General features: G+C 34.4%; 1 pseudogene; it reads left to right on the top strand.

Moving 5' to 3' along the window:
* LOC149545460 (COP9 signalosome complex subunit 4-like) overlaps positions 1-15,365 on the top strand; it is a 35,338-nt pseudogene extending 19,973 nt beyond the window's left edge.
* The last annotated feature ends 219 nt before the right edge of the window (positions 15,366-15,584 follow it).

Here is a 15,584-nt window from a genome sequence, read left to right as displayed (position 1 = left end):
GGAAGGTAGCATGTTACTGGTGGTTTTTGCAATTTGGGTTTTAACATAAATCTTTGTGTTATGTGTTGATTCTATAGCATATTTATTTACACTAACCTACTAGGACAAAAGATAAAGACTTAGATGAATAGTAGCATGTATGGGCCTACTATAGTTTTGCTAAAAGTTTGAATTGGACATATTGGACCTTGAATAACTGATTCACCTGCCCTCTTAATTATTCTAAATTATTCTAACAAATTTGGTGCATTTGTCGTCAGTAGCTTTTTCTTTAACTTTTAAGTTTGAATACATTTTATTAAAAAGGAAAAATACACCCATCATATGAGGGAGTTGCACCTCTCAAGCATAGAGGAAGATTTTAATATGATAATGATTAGTTTCAATCTCTCCAACTATTGGTAGAGTTGCCACTGATCACAGCATCAGTTTTAGAAGTAACTATCACAGTGATAAATCTATTTACCAACAATGTTTATCTGGAACATATACCTCTACATATTTATTGAGCATTGGTTCTTTTATTATAGAGGAGTATTAACTCATTGGGCATTTAGTTTTGTAGATTGATGAAGATTTGTGAAGGATTTGTTGCATTATATTCTCATTTTTAACATACCAATAACATTTTCTAATATATCTGTTGGCGCTCAAAATTGCATTCTTAGTTTGAGCATCTTTTTGAAATTTTGAGTCAAATCAAGCCCCATAAATGCATATGTACCTAGTTGTACCTAATTGTACCTTTGAGGCCCCTAAGGTGTTTAATGTTTCTAACACCCTGTCTTTAGTGTGTCTATATGTTTCATGATGAAAAATTGAGATTTTGATCCATTTTGTGTAGTCCTATTTTGAGCATTTTCCAAATCTATATTTTAACCCTAAGTGTCAAACAGTGACAGGAGGCTATGTTTTCATTTGAATATCTCATGCACCCCAAAATGTTTTGTGACATGCCACTTTGGGAATTTATACTATCCATATCTAAGAACCTATGTTTCAGATTTTGAGTCATTTCAAGTCCGTTTGAATAGGTTTTGAATCCCTCAAAGTTGGTCAGTTATCTGTTGTCATGCTACTGCAAAATGTTAAAAATTCTAAGTAGCCCACTTTGACTACTTTCCATTTGCACCCAATTATTTCTCATGAGACCAAACCACAAATCCATATTGTCCTCATGACAAAGAACTAATGCCCTAGTTTTCGTGCCCTCGAATGTCAGCTTGCCCAATTTTCAAAGCCAAATCTGAACCCATTTTAGTGTTTTTTGACATGTTTACATGCAAGTAGTTCTAAAGGGTCAACTTTGAAAGTCAATATCTTTTGACTGAGAATTCTTCATGAGATGAGATTTGGCAGGGTAAGAGTATGTAGAATAGGGAATCACTGTGCCAGATTTCAGAGCCCGATCAGGTGTTCTGGTCAATTTTTAAGGCCAGTCAACGGACCTCCTGATGCAAAATTGACAAGTTGCAGGAAAGTGAAAATGAGTTCTTAATGGTAGAGAAGTGCTTGATTTTGAATCCAGTCTGTATCAGATGATGAGTAGATCAACTTGAGATGATCAGTTGTTGAAAATAAATTTTTTTGTAGTCGGACCCACTTTGGGGCCCAACTAATTTCATCAGATCTATAAGGCAAGATGAGGTTCTTAGGCATGGCACTGAAGAGAATGACAAGATTAACACATCCCTATATTCAAAGGAAGATAATATAGTGTTCATATGAAATTTCATGAAGAGTTTTAAAATCTCTAAAGAAACTCCCAATCTAGCAGGCATCAAAATGGAGTTAAGCAAGTTCATTGATTCTTTTTTTAGATAAAGAAAGTCATCTCAAAAATTTAACATGTTGTTTCTGGAGATCCTCATTTGGGTACCTCGAGATTAGGATATCTTACCTTTTCTTCTCTAGAGAATAAACCCCAAAGAAATGAAGCTTATCTTTAGTGAATTTTCAAAAAAGTCACAAAGAGATTGCACATTATGCTCTAGCTCAATTTCAGACCAAAGTTGTTTCTTTTGAAGAACAGGTATCCATAATCAGGAAAAAGCTTGTAGAACTATATGACAATGAACATCAATGGTCAAAAGCTACATAGATGCTGAGTGAGATTGACCTAGATTCTAGAATTAGGGATTTTGCTGACACATACAAGTTATCAAAGTTTGTTCAGATTGCTTGATTATACCTTGAGGATGATGATGTTGTTAATGTAGAAATATTTATTCAAAAAAAGCTTCATTTTTGGTAAGCAATAGCCATGATGAAGCATTGAATTTTGAATATAAGGTTTTTTATGCACGCATTTGGGACATGAAACATAGATTGCTAGAAGCTACACTACGCTATTATGAAATATCACATATGGAAAAATACCAAATTGGGGACAAGCACATAGATGAGGAGGCACAACAACAAGCACTTAGTGTTGCTATGAAGTGTTCGATTCTTGCTGCTACTAGTCCTCAATGTTCACAGGTTCTCACTACATTGTACAAGGATGAAAGATGTTCCAACTTGAAGACCTATCCAATTTTGCAAAACGTAGATGAACCTTGATGCCAAGTAAATCCACACAATGTAAAGAGGAAAAATTGCACTAAGAAGTGCCATATCAAAGCATATGCCAAGTGGTCAAGAAGAGCCAATTGGAGACTTACGCCAAGCAAATCAAGCCGCAAGTCCACGGAGTAGTCAATGCCATTAGCAAAGGATACCCATGTGGTTAGCAGACGCAACAAGGTAGCAAGAAGTCCATAAAAAAGGGAACTCACACCCACATAAGACATAAGAAAATCCATGCCATAAGTGAAGAAGCCACCCCACACCTGGCATGAAGCAAATAAACTATTTAACAAAATAGAGCAAGTCACTAGTTGCTAGGAAAGAAGGGTGTTGAAATTAGAAGTAGGGGAGATTAAGTCTCTAGCACTTAAAGAAACACCCTGCGACATTTGAAGAAGTACCTTGCGCCCATGATAAACAAAGAGTCCCACACAAATGGAGATCCATGTTTTCTTTCTAAATAAAAATGGAGCAACCATGATGTAAATGGAAGCTGACCATGCGAGCAAGTGGGGAAGAGGTAAAAACCTTTATCCCACATTACCTATGCCAAAAAAATTTAAGTCTTTAAATAATATCTTGTGTGCAATGTGTAATGTATTGAGAAAGAGGCCTTTTGAAAGGTTGTAGCATGCGTGTGGGTCCCGAGTGTGCTCAAAGTGGAAGGTCAGTTTTTGGGTGAGACAAAAAAAAATTTAATCGAAGAGATAAATGTGCTGATGTGGCGACATTACACGAGATTCTGACATGTGTACAGATCAACCACTGGTGTATGCTTGCAAAAAGAAGATGCGCAAAGGTTAACAATTGTGGGAATGCAAGTGACTAAAATGTGGCATAGTGGGTCTTGCACACGATGAGATGGTACCAAATGAGCAAATCAACATGATACATAGGATCGTGACATGTGTTACAATCCAACGATCAATGCAAACCTGCATTTCCAAAGTGCTCACAAGATAAATAATGTATCATTGTGGGATGGTGACATGTGGCGTGAGTCCTAAGTGGCACTGATATGACAGATGATGTAGGGATGAGACAAGAAAATCAAATACTACCATGTGGTAGTCAGTCAATAGAGGGTTGACCCAAAGTCAGAGGAAAAGAGAAAATTTCAAAACATAAAAAGTTTATTATTTTAAATTTTATCTCAAAAAATGCACAATCAATCTTTAAAATCAAAAGAGCATTTATTCTAAAGTTTTAATTTTAGATAAATTTAAAATTTTCAAATTTTAATTTTAAAGGTTGCAGACATAGAAGCTATACTAGAGGGACATTTTTTCAAACTAAGATTTAGGGGGTTTTTGGAAGGCTAGATATACTATATTATATATCACCGAAACCTGGAGAAATTGAACTTTCTAATTCTGAGGTCAATTTTTACACAAAATTCCACTGGTTCGAGCTATAGGAGGTTTTCTTCCAGATTTCTATCTTGCAACTATATTCAGTTGAGGAAGTTCAAAACTAATTTTCGATAAGGTAATGACCCGAATGTGGTTGAAAGGTAGTGAAAACTCAGTTTGGGTCAAATTTGTTCACATTCATTCAATAAAAACTGAGATTTCACCAACATTTTGGTGACTCAAAGAGTTTTCATCATTGAATACAAGATATTTTCAAATTTGTTACAAGGTAATGATGAAAACGAAATCAGATCAAAATGGTAGAAAGATGAAAGAGGTTTTCAGTTGTAGGAGATTGAATTTCAAGTGGACACATGTTAGGCACATATCAGATCTGGGAATTCCTTCATCCTATATCATTCTTTCTCTCTTTCATTTGGAGGGTTGGCAATTTTCTCTGGGTAATACCAACAGGGTTCAGTTCTACTGTTGAAACCAGGGGTTGTTGATGGTTTTGCTTCCTATTTATTGAGTTGAGCTCTAGCAGTGAAGGCCACACACCCACACTTGTAAAAAATTTCATTTCATTCTCATGTATTATTTTCTAAGATAAATGGAGATTGATGCTGGAATATGTGAATTGTCTAGAGTTTCATTTAGTGTTTACCAGTTTGTGTATTTTGTCTTTCCAAGGATAAATACAAAAGGGGATTTACATGAATTATCTAAATTCTCTAATTTTGTCTCCTAATTCTTCATGTGCTATTAACTTTGAGATTAAATGGATAAGGGTCATTTGATTTAAGGTAGCTTGGATGAGTTGTATGTCAGATCTTTGTTGCTTTTAACTTAAACAGTTAAGTAAATGCTTCATTGTTCTGATAGGGTTTCTGGGTGTATGAAGGAGATATTGTATAAGTATGGGATTTGGGGATTTTAGTTGATAAACTTGATTGTAATGCAAACAAGTTAGGTCATCTTGCTGGTAATGACTCCATGTTTCAATGGATAAGGCACTGATCACTAAATTAGATACAAACTGATATGAATGTTATTTGCACAAAATCATTTTATTCAAATAAATTTAGTATTTCATGTTATGTAGTGGGCTAAAAAGAATTAAGCCTCACTCAACTTATGAGATTCATAAATTTGCATTTAGCTACTGTATATTTGTGTCATTTCATAAGACATTAGGAGATATAAGGGTTTTCATCTGCTTAATAGATTCAGGGATATGTTTTTTGCACTAGTACCGTATCGATTAAATCTCAGGTCCACTCGCCTGGGTTTAGTAAAGCCTGAAGTAGAAGAAGGGTCTAGCCTTATAGTTGGCCTTGTGTCTGAATTGATATGTTAAATATGGGAGTTAGCTGCCGCTAGATGTACCATATTCTCATTTGGGTAATTGAAAACCCTCTAGCATTTTTAAACACCAACAAAATGGTGACTATACTAGGGATGTATTGAATCTGAATGGTTGACAAACCTTGAGAATTTGAAAAGAACAGATTCAATACAGCAGGAGAAGTGCATTAAAAAGTTTCAATAGTAAGTTCTTTGATGTTCTTTGTAGTTTTCTTACTCCAAATCATGCACCCTAGTGAAGTTTTATCCATTTGCAGCAGTAATTTTGAAGGATTGAATGCAGATTGTTGTCACTAAGTTCTATCTTCAATAAATTCAGTTGGTTCTTGTTTTTCAAGGTGCTGTTGTAATTCAAAGTTAGAATTATTTTAAAAGTGATTACTCTCTTTTAAGTGTTTAAAGATTTTCAAAGTTCTACAAATTGATAATCTAGTTTAGACTTGTCATGTTATGAATTATGTTTTAAAATCTTTCTCACAATTGTGAGTGGCGACACTCTAAAGGATCTCTAAACTAGTGTAGATCGGTTATGTATAAATGTTTTCAAGAGTTTTCAATTGAAATAGGCAGATCTAAAAGTTGTGTCAAAACTTTGAACAAAAAGAGAGATCTATATAAGTTTTTGACCAATAAGTGTACAAGTGTTGTTTGATCTATTGTCATAAGATTTTGGAATGATAAAAATGAATCACAGCTATGATCTCATTTAGTTCTCCTCAAGGAGATGGTGACTCTACAAAGCATATGATCAGTAGTGTGAGAAGTGAGATTAGCACCAAGCCAATCAGCAGATCAAGGTTTCGTGTAACAACACTAAAAGGTATTTTATATTTTTATGTGATTCCTTTTCCATGAAAGTGAGTTCTACATTTGTGTTCTCCATCAAGTGGTATTTCCAACTCTAAGAGGATGAGAATAGTTTGAAAGGTCTTATGCACTTCATTTGATCGAGTTTTAGTTGTGTTTTTTTTTTAGAGTTGTGAAGTGTATAGTTTGAAATGATTCATTGGTAGAAGGGTCTAGATTTGTTGCAAAATAAAAATCAGAATTAGTGTGAATGAATTTTGTATCTTTGAAGAATGTTGAGTTTCCTTTCACCTAGTATGCAACCTATTAGTATTATTCCTAGATCTATTTCTACCAAGCGGTACATGCCATTATATTTTAATGGTATTCGTGGTTTCTCAAATGTCATTCCTAGTGATGTTAGAAAAAGTTTTCCTAAGTTTAATGGGAACCATCTTACTTCAGCTAGTCATCATATTGAATTGTTCAGTGATATGATGGGTGACTATGAGATTTCTCATGAGGATGTTCACATGAAACTATTTGTTCAGACCTTAGAAGGTGATGCTAAAGACTAGTTTTCTTTTCTACTAGCACATTCTATTTCATCTTGGAGTCAATTGCATTCCGCCTTCATGTAGCAATTTGGAGAATGGGTAAGCATATATGATTCTTATGACAAGTTCTTGAATATTCATATTTAGAGTGATGAACTTGTCCCTCAATTTAACATCAGATTTGCAAGAGTTTTGAATCAAATCCATGAGAGTTATAAACTCGGTGATCAAATGTGTTTGGCTGTTTACTTTGATGCATTTGATAAGAAAATGAATTATTTACTAAGGATAAAGAACCACAAAAATTATATCAGGCTTTTAGGACTACTAGGGATATTGAAAATAATTTAAAATATGAATTGACTAGAGATCATTTTTCTATGCATGATTGCCGGTATAATGGTTATGAAAGAAAGGATGAATGTAGTATTGATGCTTTAGTTTCAAACAAGCATATCAACACCCCTGTTGTAGGTTTTATTCAGATTGATAATTTAAATCAGAAAGTGTGTTTAAGGAAGGTTAGTCCAATTACAAATAGAAACACATATGTTCATGATGCTACAATAGTGAGTAATATTTTAGACTTTGATCAGGTTTAGCATTATGTTGATTTTACGGATCAAACATTAGTTACAGTAGCAAGTTCTTCTCATGATAGTTATATGTGTGATGATGTAACTCATGCTTCAAATTTTGAGGATGTTGCATCTAAATCTCAATCTTATGTAAGTGAGAAGGCTGGAAGTTATCTCTCTGATCACGAAATTGATGTTGCTGATCTGATATGTCATCAAGAGATAATACAAGATGGAGAATATGAATCACACTTATCTCAGTCACAGTTAAAAGAAAAAGGTTCACATGTTTTTAATGTTTCAGCAATAGATGGTAAAATGGATTCACTTGATCAGTCAGATAGGCAAGAAATGATTTATCTTCTTCATAGACTGCATCATGTTGAGAACGTTATTAAATTTTAATTTGAAAGACAGTCATATCAATGTGAGTATGATGAAGCTAAAAGTCATCTTTCAAGTGATAATGAAGTTGCTGATCCATTGTATTATGAAGAGGCATCATGTGAAGACAATGAAGAGAGTGGTTGCTCAAGTCAAGAAGAGGACAGTGCTAGTACATGTTCATCCTCATGTGAATCATATGCAAATTGGAAAGAAGAAAGCAATGACGAGAGTGAGTATTCTCATGTCAGTAAAGGTATGAGTTCTATTTCTAAATCTAAAAGTGAAGTTTCATTTCAGAATTATACAAATCAGCTAGATGTTGAAAGTTGTGAAGAGTTTTTTCCACAATACGAGGATAAAGAAATTGTTTATAAGGACAAATTACCTAATTGTGTAGATGAATGTCTTGAGAATGAGTGTAGTGATGATCAGTATATGAGTGATCCTAAGATTAATACATCAACACCTATTAGTAAAATAAATGATGATTTTCTTGCAAGACATTTGAATCACCTACATGAAGACAACAAAAGTAACTTTTATCTATATTCTACATGTCTCATTGATGGAGTGGATGTTGAGTCTTCATATGGTTTTGATTTTTCTTCACATGCTGAAACTCTCCATGAAGATGAAATGGGTAATAGTTTTAAAGTATATACTAATGCTTTATATGATGGGAATCCTGATGATGATCAGCCCATTTTTTGTCAAAATGTTCAAAGAGGGTCATTGCATGGAGTAATCAACCCATTGTTTGAAGAAGACATGGACAATTCAAATTTAGTTGAGAATGAGTTTGATGATGATACCTTGTCTTACTTCTGTAAGAGATCAAAATGTTCTTCTTCTGAGTTTGATAGTGAAACTGATGATTATGTTGCATCTGATTATGATAACAAGGTGTTTGATGAAGATATTATTGAAAATCAGCGTCCAGCTTGTAATGTTTTTTATGATGAATTTTCTGATGTGAAGACTAATTTGTTTGTTGATTGTGAAGAACTATTTGAAGATAATGGATTAGTTTTAGACTATGATATTGATGACATGTTTGAGTACAAGTCAGAGTGTTCATATGGTTATCATCTAGTTATGCATAAGGATATACAATTTGAAGGTATGTGTGATCCTTTTCCCTATGTTGAATATGAAGCCTTCATATTCGAGAATGATAGCACACATGATTTGTCTAATAAAGAAGAGTTTAAGTTTTAGTCTAATATGTTTGAGAATGCTAATCAGTATTTTCATAATGAGCAAATAGTTGAGAATGAAGCAAGTTTTTATATGCATTATGGAAGTAAGAATGAAGATTCAGTTTTACTAAGTGTTGTGTTTCAGGATGCTGATCTAATTGGTGAAACTGATAGGAGAAGTATTTTTAGTTTACCTCATGCATGTTCAGATGAGAATTAGGTTTATGATAGAGGTAAAGGGTTTTTTTGAGGTTCGGTGGCCTGGGGCCATCGTGTGTACATAAGCTTAGTGGTAGTTTTCCTATTTTCAATAAAGTTGTTCGAGAGAGTTTTTGAAGTTCAAGTGTGTGGTCTGCTTCTCCCAGAGATTTGAAATCTTGCCATGCCCACAAGGGGAATGCATCCCCACAAGGGGCATGCATCCGCAAATAGAGCCACTATTAGCACTCAAAATTGTGTTCTCAGTTTGAGCATCTTTTTGAAATTTTGAGTGAAATCAAGCCCCATAAATGCATATGTACCTGGCTGTACTTGACTATACCTTTCAAGCCCCTAATATTTTTAATGTTTCTAACAACCTAAATTCAGTGTGTCTATGTGTTTGATGATGAAAAATTGAGATTCTGAGCCATTTCGTGTAGTCCTGTTTGGAGCATTTGCCAAATCTGTATTTTACCCCAAGTGTCAAATAGTTATAGGAGGCTATGTTTGCATCTAAATATCTCACACCTAAAAATGTTTTGTGAATTGCCACTTTGGGAATGTCTAGTGTCCATACCTACGGACCTATCTTTCATATTTTGAGTCATTTTGGGTATGTTTGACTAGGTTTTGAATCCCTCAAAGTTGGTCAGTTATCTGTTGTCATGCTGATGCAAAATGTTCAAAATTTCGAGTAGCCCACTTTGACTGCTTGCCATTTGCGCCCAGTTATTCATCACGAGCCCAAACCATAGATCCATATTGCCCTCATGATAGAGAACCAATGCCCCATTTTTTGCGCCCCCAAATGTTAGTTTGCTCAGTTTTCAAAGCCAAATCTGAACCCAATTTAGTGTTTTCTGACATGTTTACATGCAGGTAGTTCTGAAGGGTCAACTTTGAAAGTCAATATCTTTTGATTGAGAATTTTTCATGAGACAAGATTCAGCAGCTTAAGAGTATGTAGAATAAAGAATTAGTGTGCCAGTTTTTAGAGCCCGATCAAGTGTTCTAGTCAGTTTTTAAGGCCAGTCAATGAACCTCATGACACAAAATTGACAAGTTGCAAGAAAGTGATAAAATGAGTTATTAATGACATAGAAGTGCTTGATTTTGAATCCAGTCAATATCAAATGATGACTAGATCAATTTGAGATGATAAATTGTTGAAAATGATATTTTTTTTAGTTAGACCCACTTTGGGGCCCGACTAATTTCATCAAATCTATAAGGCATGATGAGGTTCTTAGGCATGGCACTAAAGAGAATGAGAAGGTTAACACATCCCTATATTCGAAGGAAGATAATATAGTGTTGATGAGAAATGTCATGAAGAGTTTTAAAATCTCTAAAAAAACTCCCAATCTAGCAAGCATCAAAATGGAGTTAAGCAAGTTCATTGATTCCTTTTTTAGATAAAGAAAGTCATCTCAAAAATTTAACATGTTGTTTCTGGAGATCCTCATCTGGGTGCCTCAAGATTAGGATATCTTACCTTATCTTCTCCAAAGAATAAACCCCAAAGAAATGAAGCTTATCTTTAGTGAATTTTCAAAATAGTCACAAAGAGATTGCCCATTATGCTCTAGCTCAGTTTCAGACCAGAGTTGTTTCTTTTGAAGAACGGGTATCCATAATCAAGGAAAAACTTGCAGAACTATATGAGGATGAACATCAATGGTCAAAAGTTGCTTAGATGCTGAGTGGGATTGACCTAGATTCCAGAATTAGGGATTTTGATGACACATACAAGTTATCAAAGTGTGTTCAGATTGCTTGATTATACCTTGAGGATGATGATGTTGTTAATGTAGAAATATTTATTAAAAAAAAGCTTCATTTTTGGTAAGCAATAGCCATGATGAAGCACTGAATTTGGAATATGAGGTTTGTTATGCATGCATTTGGGACATGAAATGTAGATTGCTAGAAGTTGCACTACGCTATTATGAAACATCACAGATGGAGAAACAACAAATTGGGGACAAGCACATAGATGAGAAGGCACAACAACAAGCACTTAGTGTTGTTGTGACATGTTCTATTCTTGTTGTTGCTAGTCCTCAATGTTCAAGGGTTTTGGCTACATTGTACAAGGATGAAAGATGTTCCAACTTGAAGACCTACCCAATTTTGCAAAAGCTAGATGAACCCTAACACCAAGCAAATCCACGCAATGTAAAGAGGAAAACTCACGCTAAGAAGAATCATATCAAAGCATATGCCAAGTGATGAAGAAGAGCCAGCTAGAGATTCACACCAAGAAAATCAAGTTGGAATTTCATAGAGCAGTCAACGCCATTAGCAAAGGATACCCACATGGTTAGTGGAGGCAACAAGGTAGCAGAACATCCATAAAAAAGAGAACTGATGCCCACATGAGACATAAGAAAATCCACGACATACACGAAGAAGCCACCCCACATGCAGCATGAGGAAAATAAACTATTTAATAAAACAGAGCAATACATCAGATGCTAGGAAAGAGAGGCGTTGAAATTAGAAGCAGGGGAGATTAAGTCTCCAGCACTTAAAGAAACACCCTACGACATTTGAAGAAGAAGTACCTTGCACCCATGTTAAACAAAGAGTCCCACACAAATGGAGATCTGTGTTTTCTTTTTAAATAAAAATGGAGCAACCATGATGTAAATGGAAGCCAACCATGTGAACAGGCAGGGAAGAGGTTAAAACCTTTATCCCACATTACCTGTGGCAAGACTTTTTAAGTCTTTAAATAATATCTCGTGCGCAATGTGTAATGTATTGAGAAAGAGGCCTTTTGAAAGACTGTAGCATGCATGTGGGTCTTAGGTGGGCTCAACGTGGAAGGTTAGTTGGAGGGTGAGATAAACAAAATTTTAATTGAAGAAATAAATGTGCTAATGTGGTGACATTTCATGAGATTTTGACACGTGTACAGATCGACCACCGGTGCATGTCTGCAAAAAGAAGATGCACCAAGGTTAACAATTGAGGGATTGCGGGTGACTACCATGTGGCACAGCGGGTCTCGCACGCGATGAGATGGTACCAAATGAGTAGATCAACATAATGCACAGGATCATGACACATGTTACGATCCAACGATCAACGCAAACCTGCATTTCCAAAGTGTTCACAGGATAAATAATGCAAGATTGCGGGATGGCCACATGTGGCATGGGTCCCAAGTGGCGCTGATATGACAGATGATGTGGCGATGAGATGAGAAAATCAAATACTGCCATGTAGTAGTCAGTCAATGGAGGGTTGACCCAAAGTTAGAGGAAAAGAGAAAATTTCAAATCATAAAAAGTTTAATATTTTTAATTATTTCTCAAAAAATGCACGATCAATCTTTAAAATCAAAAGAGCATTTACTCTAAAGTTTTAACTTTAGATAAATTAAAAAATTTCAAATTTTAATTTTAAAGGTTACAGACATAGAAGCTATACCAAAGGGACATCTTTTCAAACTGAGATTTAGGGTTTTTTTGAAAGGCTAGATATGCAATGAGAAACTAAACTTTTCGATTTTGAGGTCAATTTTTGCATAGAACGCTGCTGGTTCAAGTTATAGGAGGTTTTCTTCCAGATTCCTATCTTGCAATTGTATTCAGTTGAGGAAGTTCAAAAGTGATTTTTGATAAGGTAATGACCTAAATGTGGTTGAAAGGTAGTGAAAACTGAGTTTGGGTTGAATTTGATCACGTTCATTAAGTAAAAACTAAGATTTCACCAGCATTTTGGTGACTCAAAGAGTTTTCATCATTGAACAAAAGATATTTTCAAATTTGTTACAAGGTAATGATGAAAATGAAATCATATCAAAATGGTAGAAAGATGAAAGACGTTTTCAGTTGTAGGAGATTGAATTTCAAGTGGACACATGTCAAGCACATATCAGATCCAGGAATTCCTTCATCCTATATCATTCTTTCTCTCTTTCATTTGGGGGATTTGCAGTTTGATCTAGGTAAAACCAACAGGGTTTCAGTTCTACTATTGAAACCAGAGGTTGTTGATGGTTTAGCTTCCTGTTTATTGAGTTGAGTTCTAGTAGTGAAGGCTACACACCCACACCTGTGCAGATTTTCAATTCATTCTCATGTATTGATTTCTGAGATAAATGGAGATTGATGCTAGATTATGTGAATTGTCTAGAGTTTTATTTAGTGTTACCAGTTTGTGTATTTGGTCTTTCCAAGGATAAATACAAAAGGGGATTTACATGAATTATCTAATTTCTCTAATTTTGTCTCCTAATTCTTCATGTGCTATTAACTTTGAGATTAAATGGATAAGGTTCATTTGATTTAAGGCAGCTTGAATGAGTTGTATGCCATATCTTTGTTGCTTTTGACTAAAGCAGTTAAGTAAATGCTTCATCGTTCTGATAGGGTTTCTGGGTGTATGAAGGGGATATTGTATAAGTATGGGATTTGGGGATTTTAGTTGATAAACTTGATTGTAATGTGAGCAAGTTAGGTCATCCTACTAGTAATGACTCCATGTTTCAATGGATAAGGCACTAATTACTAAATCAAATGCAAATTGATATGAATGTTATTTGCACAAAATCATTTTATTCAAATAAATTTAGTATTTCATGTTTTTTAGTGGGCTAAAAATAATTAACCCTCACTCAACTTATGAGATTCATAGATTTGCATTTAGTTGTTGTAGATCTATGTCATTTTAGAAGCCATTAGGAGATATAAGGGTTTTCATCTACTTAATAGATTCAGGGATATGTTTTTTGCACTGGTACAGTATCGATTGAATCTCAGGTCCACCCACCTAGGTTTAGCAAAGCCTGAAGTAGAAGAAGGGTCTAGCCTTATAGTTGGCCTAGTGTCTGAATTGATATGTTATAGATGGGAGTTAGCTACCCCTAGATGTACCATATTCTCATTGGGGTAATTGAAAACCCTCCACCATTTTCAAACAACAACAATATCATTCACATATGCTAATATATTATTCGTTTATTTATCTCCTCTTTGCAAATATTTCTCTTTTTAACCAAGACTTTATTATTGATAATGATATATTTATCTATTATTTCTGTCCAACTCTCTCTTTATTACTGAGTTTATTATATTAAAGATCTTATCAGATAAGTTTATAATTATTATATTTAGTTGATAAACTAATATAGTTTTAATTATTGGATTTAGTTTGTAAAACAATAATTTCTAACTATTGTTTTATATCTAGAATTCAAATAAAATATTTTAAAGTGATAGAGATCTATTATATTATTTATCTTTATTTTTATAATGATACTATATATTTGATAAGTAAAGATATTTTTCAATAAGTAAAATTATAATATTGCTATTAAAATTCAATTGTGCAATGTGAAATCAAACTTACACATACTTACATGCATACGTAAGTTTCTTAAGCACAACCTTTAAAATTATAATTTCTTGTCAAGTTGTCATTGTCATTTCATTTATCATTCCTCATTTCTCATTTCTTGTTTCTCATTTCTCATTTCTTATTTCTCATTTCTAGTAACATAGATATATGGTGGTTAGAGTTCTCCCATATGCCTTTATTTCCAATGGTTGGTTGATCGTTATCTCAAGACTAATATCAAGGCCAAATCTCTCTCCACTATCATTCAAACACTTCTCATTCTCAGTCTCATCATGTCACCACTCTCCCTAGTGACCCAATCAGCTCTAGGTTCTATTATGCCACCTAGCAATCCTAATTCACCACTAGGTTGGCCCTTCACATTAGATAACACTTGGCTATGCCACCATCCACATGGTGACCAAATGCTCTGAACACCATTGACTCACCTTCGTCTTCCAAAGAATTTCCCTGTTCATCCTTAGGCAAATTTGCTTCAGCCGGAATAAAATGATATGAAGGAAGAGCATGTGGATTAGTTGACATTGCCCAGCCTAGAGGCAGACTCTATGCCAAAACATGTAAGGAAGGATGACGAGAACCCACCACAGCCTTCGGCGACAAAATTGATTACTTAAGGAGTTGTTCTTTTGTGGACTAGGCCTATTCTATTTATATGTTTCTCTTTCAAAGCTGAGAACCTTGTGTTGAGCTCTTTGTCATCTTACCTTTGGAGTGTGAATTTTCCATTCACCTATTATTAGTTCCTGCCACTTATGGATCCTTTAGGCTCAAAATAATAATTTGACTGAAATCAATGACCAATAACAATTGAGTATTAAATTTCATTGCAGTAAAATTAGAAATTTTGTTATTAAAATTTATTTATTATAAATGGAAAATATAAATTTTTTAATTTCTCATTGGTTTGAGCAATGAGAAAAGTATATTTTCTTCATAAAAATATATAATTTAAAACATTTTACCAATATGCTTTATCTGGAAGCTTTGCTGAAATAGTCTGCTTCCAGATTCTGTAAGCCTCGTCTAAAACATTATTAAACACAAGAGGGGTTTTCAGCTTCAAATCTAGCTTCCTTGAAATTTATCAGAGCTTCTTGTCTCAAATGCCTTTTCTTTTAAGTCCGGAAACCTCGATATTTTTGTCAGAGCACTAAAAACATACTATATAATTGTCAGCGCTACTAGGAGATGCATTTTCCTTTACTTCATCCGCAA

Source organism: Cupressus sempervirens, chromosome 7 (genome assembly GCF_028749045.1).
Source record: "Cupressus sempervirens isolate cs-2001-9-10 chromosome 7, ASM2874904v1, whole genome shotgun sequence".
NCBI lineage: Eukaryota > Viridiplantae > Streptophyta > Pinopsida > Cupressales > Cupressaceae > Cupressus > Cupressus sempervirens.
The sequence above is the reverse complement of the archived record's forward strand: the minus strand, read 5'-3'. Positions and strand labels throughout refer to the sequence as shown.